The following is a 5,000-nucleotide window of genomic DNA, read 5'->3' as shown; positions in this document are numbered from 1 at the left end:
CATTACCCTCGAGCCACCTTTCCGTCCGAGAGTTTAGTGAGGCTTTTTACCGTTGCAGCTCCCCATGTCCGAACTGGGGATTTCTGGGTAGGGGCTTCGGGTGCGCATTACATTTTTGCCCAAGCGTCCAGTGGGGTTTCTGGTGCGCTCCGAAGTGGGGTTATTGGAGCGCATCAAAGGTGCGCAATGCTGGTGCGAACCCGGGAGCGCTCCGATGTGTGCTCCAAGGTGCGGCGTGCACGAAGTCCGAGCCCGGTTTGCCCCGGGTGCGCACCTCGCGTGCACCTTCGCCGGGGTGAGCACCTTGGTGTGCAGACCTTGGTTGGGTTGCGCGCCCTGGTGCGCACCAAGGAGCGCTCTGAAGTGTGCTCCAAGGTGCGGCGTGCACGAAGTCGGAGCCCGGTTTGCCCCGGGTGTGCACCTCGGGTGCGCACCTCGCGTGCACCTTCGCTGCGGTGGGCACCTTGGCTGGGTTGCGCGCCTTGGTGGGCACCATGCAGTGCACGAAGTCGGAGCCCGGATTGCCCCGGGCGCGCACCTCCGCCAGGGTGGGCACCTTGGTGCGCACAACTTGCCTGGGCTGCGCACCAGGAAGGGCTCAAGATGGCACCCGCGTTCCGTTTTTTTCACTATCTTTCAGAACGGAAATTTTAAAATCTCGTTTTTTTTTGCCTTTTCTGGAAATTAGTGAAGGCAGCGCATCAAAGGTGCGCAACGCTGGTGCGAACCTGGGAGCGCTCCGATGTGTGCTCCAAGGTGCGGCGTGCACGAAGTCGGACCCCGGTTTGCCCCGGGTGCGCACCTCGCGTGCACCTTGGTGCGCACACCTTGGCTGGGTTGCGCGCCCTGGTGGGCACCATGGTGCGCACCAAGGAGCGCTCCGAAGTGTGCTCCAAGGTGCGGCGTGCACGAAGTCGGAGCCCGGTTTGCCCCGGGTGCGCACCTCGCGTGCACCTTCGCCGCGGTGGGCACCATGGCGTGCACGAAGTCGGAGCCCGGTTTGCCCCGGGTGCGCACCTCGCGTGCACCTTCGCCGGGGTGGGCACCTTGGTGTGCAGACCTTGGCTGGGTTGCGCGCCCTGGTGGGCACCATGGTGCGCACCAAGGAGCGCTCCGAAGTGTGCTCCAAGGTGCGGCCTGCACGAAGTCGGAGCCCGGTTTGCCCCGGGTGTGCACCTCGGGTGGGCACCTTGGTGCGCATGCCTTGCCTGGGCTGCGCACCAGGGCGGGCTCAAGATGGCACCCGCGTTCCTTTTTTTTCACTATCTTTCAAAACGGAAATTTTAAAATCTCATTTTTTTTTGCCTTTTTCTGGAAATTAGTGAAGGCAGCGCATCAAAGGTGCGCACCTCGCTGCCCACCACGGTGCGCAACGCCGGTGGGCACCCGGGAGTGCTTCGAAGTGTGCTCCAAGGTGCTGCGTGCACGTTGTCGGAGCCCGGTTTGCCCCGGGTGCGCACCTCGCGTGCACCTTCGTCGGGGTGGGCACCTTGGCTGGGTTTGCCCCGGCTGCGCTCCGAAGCGGGGTTATTGGAGCGCCGCCTCTTTTTTTGTCGGAGCGTTTGGTGGGGTTTCTCGCATTGGCTCTTCCGAGGCCCGGTTGCCACCCTGGCGCGCACGAAGTCGGAAGTAGGGTTAATTGCCCGGGTGCGCACCTTTGCCAGGGTGGGCACCTTACCTGGGCTGCGCACCAGGGCGGGCTCAAGATGGCACGCGCGTTCCGTTTTTTTCACTATCTTTCAAAACGGAAATTTTAAAATCTCCTTTTTTTTTTGCCTTTTCTGGAAATTAGTGAAGGCAGCGCATCAAAGGTGCGCACCTCGCTGCCCACCTTGGTGTGCTCTGAGGTGCGCACCCGGGAGCGCTACGAAGTGTGCTCCAAGGTGCGGCGTGCACGTTGTCGGAGCCCGGTTTGCCCCGGGTGCGCACCTCGCCTGCACCTTGGCCGGGGTGGGCACCTTGGCTGGGTTTGCCCAGGGTGCGCTCCGAAGCGGGGTTACTGGAGCGCCCCCTCTTTTTTTGTCAGAGCGTTTGGTGGGGTTTCTCGCATTGGCTCTTCCCAGGCCCGGTTGTTGGGTGCGCTCCCACCCTGGCGCGCGCGAAGTTGGAAGTTGGGTTAATTGCCCGGGCGCGCACCTTCGCCAGGGTGGGCACCTTGGTGCGCACACCTTGGCTGGGCTGCGCACCAGGGCGGGCTCAAGATGGCACCAGCATTCCCTTTTTCTCACTATCTTTCAAAACGGAAATTTTAAAATCTCGTTTTTTTTTTGCCTTTTATGGAAATTAGTGAAGGCATCGCATCAAAGGTGCGCACCTCGCTGCCCACCTTGGTGTGCTCCGAGGTGCCCACCACGGTGCGCAACGCCGGTGCGAACCCGGGAGCGCCCCGATGTGTGCTCCAAGGTGCGGCGTGCACGAAGTCGGACCCCGGTTTGCCCCGGGTGCGCACCTCGCGTGCACCTTGGTGCGCACACCTTGGCTGGGTTGCGCGGCCTGGTGGGCACCATGGTGCGCACCAAGGAGCGCTCCGAAGTGTGCTCCAAGGTGCGGCGTGCACGAAGTCGGAGCCCGGTTTGCCCCGGGTACGCACCTCGCGTGCACCTTCGCCGGGGTGGGCACCTCGGCTGGGTTGCGCGCCCTGGTGCGCACCAAGGAGCGCTCCGAAGTGTGCTCCAAGGTGCGGCGTGCACGAAGTCGGAGCCCGGTTTGCCCCGGGTGCGCACCTTCGCCGCGGTGCGCACCATGGCGTGCACGAAGTCGGAGCCCGGTTTGCCCCGGGTGCGCACCTCGCGTGCACCTTCGGCGGGGTTGCGCGCCCTGGTGGGCACCATGGTGCGCACCAAGGAGCGCTCCGAAGTGTGCTCCAAGGTGCGGCGTGCACGAAGTCGGAGCCCGGTTTGCCCCGGGTGCGCACCTCGCGTGCACCTTCGGCGGGGTTGCGCGCCCTGGTGGGCACCATGGTGCGCACCAAGGAGCGCTCCGAAGTGTGCTCCAAGGTGCGGCGTGCACGAAGTCGGAGCCCGGTTTGCCCCGGGTGCGCACCTCGCGTGCACCTTCGCCGCGGTGGGCACCATGGCGTGCACGAAGTCGGAGCCCGGTTTGCCCCGGGTGCGCACCTCGCGTGCACCTTCGCCGGGGTGGGCACCTCGGCTGGGTTGCGCGCCCTGGTGCGCACCAAGGAGCGCTCCGAAGTGTGCTCCAAGGTGCGGCGTGCACGAAGTCGGAGCCCGGTTTGCCCCGGGTGCGCACCTCGCGTGCACCTTCGCCAGGGTGGGCACCTCGGTGTGCTCCGAGGTGCGAACCCGAGAGCGCTCCGAGGTGCCCACGAAGTCGAAAGTCGGGTTAATTGCATTGTTTTCCCCGGGTGCGCTCCGAGGTGCGCAACATCGGCGCGCACCAAGGAGGGCTCCGAAGTGTGCTCCAAGGTGCGCACGATGGCGTGCACCTCTGGTGCGCACGATTCGGAGCTCGGTTTGACCGGGGTGCGCACACCTTGGCTGGGTTGCGCACCTTTTGTGCGCTCCAAGGTGCGCACGAAGTCGGAGCTCGGTTTGCCCCGGGTGCGCACCTTCGCCAGGGTGCGCACCTTGATGCGCACGCCTTGGCTGGGCTGCGCACCTTGGTGGGCGCCATGGTGCGCACCTTTCGTGCGCTCCAAGGTGCGCACGAAGTCGGAGCTCGGTTTGCCCCGGGTGCGCACCTTGGTGGGCGCCATGGTGCACTCCGAGGTGCCCAAGATTGGTGCGCACCAAGGAGCGCTCCGAAGTGCGCTCCAAGGTGCGCGCGAAGTCGAAAGTTGGGTTAATTGTCCGGTTTGCCTCGGGTGCGCACCTTGCGTGCACCTTCGCCAGGGTGGGCGCCTTGGTGCGCACACCTTGGCTGGGCTGCGCACACCTTGGCACCCGCGTTTCCTTCATTTTAAATTTTTTTTTTTTACAATCTCTCAAGTGGGAAATTCTATAATCTCAACTTTTTTTGCCTTTTCAGGAAACTTTTGAATGGAGCGCATCATTGGTGCGCTCCGAAGTGTGCTCCAAAGCTCTCTCCAGCTGCGTGCACCTGCCCCGGCCGCGCACCCGGCCCCGCCCAGCTTCGCTCACCTGTCCCGGGCGTCTGGTGCGGAACCTTAGAGTAAGAAACATCACCGTGCACCTTGGCCAACGTGCGCGACTCGACCGAGCGCGCACTGGCCGAGGTGCACACCGATTTCACCTGGGTGCGCGCGCAGCACCTCGGGCGCACCGGGGTGCGCGCACAACGCCCGGGTTGCACCGTGGCCTGTGTGCTCGGGGCGCCTCGGGTGCGCGCTCGGTGTCGCCCCCGCGCGCGCGGTAGTGCGGGCAGCGCACCCCGGCCCGGCCCGGCCCCGACGAGAACGCAAACGGGCAAAAGGTTTATTCAAATAGCATTGCGACGCCCGGCGAAAAACTAAAAAAGGGTGCAACACCGGGACTTCCCGGGAGGTCACCCATCCCAGTACTACTCCGGCCCAAGCGCGCTTAACTGCGGAGTTCTGATGGGATCCGGTGCACTAACGCTGGTATGATCGCACCCGTTATGAGCTTGTCGCAGTGTGTACTTAGCAAACCGCGACCCACGTGCGAATCCACCCCGGCCACCCACCCCCGTCGAGGTGCACACCCTCCCTCGCGAAGTGCGCCCCGTTCGCCAAGTGTGAGCCCTGCCCGGGTGCGCGCACCTTGCTAGGGCGTCGGGTGTGCACCCGGCCCGGCCTACGTGCGTGCACCTGGATGGGGGCGTCGTGTGCGTGCAGTGTCCCGTCTGCAACGCGGTGCCCACACACCACCTCGGGCGCAACGACCTGCGCTCACATGTGGGCCGAGTGCACCTTGGTGCATGTTCGGGGCGCCTCGGGTGCACGCTCGATCTTGCCCCGGTGCACCAAGGCGCTCGGTTTGCCCCGGGTGCGCACTTGGTGCAAGGTGGGCACCCAAAATAGGGATCAAGCACCAAAACACAAGTTTCGGGATGCAAAATGG

General features: G+C 64.4%; 1 non-coding gene across 1 annotated transcript; it reads right to left on the bottom strand.

Annotated features, from left to right (window-relative positions):
• Nucleotides 1-4,435: 4,435 nt before the first annotated feature.
• Nucleotides 4,436-4,554, bottom strand: LOC131872664 (5S ribosomal RNA). Its single transcript, XR_009370778.1, has one exon. It is a non-coding gene; the product is annotated as a 5S ribosomal RNA (ribosomal RNA).
• Nucleotides 4,555-5,000: the final 446 nt, after the last annotated feature.

This window comes from Cryptomeria japonica, unplaced genomic scaffold, assembly GCF_030272615.1.
Source record: "Cryptomeria japonica unplaced genomic scaffold, Sugi_1.0 HiC_scaffold_720, whole genome shotgun sequence".
Taxonomy (NCBI): domain Eukaryota; kingdom Viridiplantae; phylum Streptophyta; class Pinopsida; order Cupressales; family Cupressaceae; genus Cryptomeria; species Cryptomeria japonica.
The sequence above is the reverse complement of the archived record's forward strand: the minus strand, read 5'-3'. Positions and strand labels throughout refer to the sequence as shown.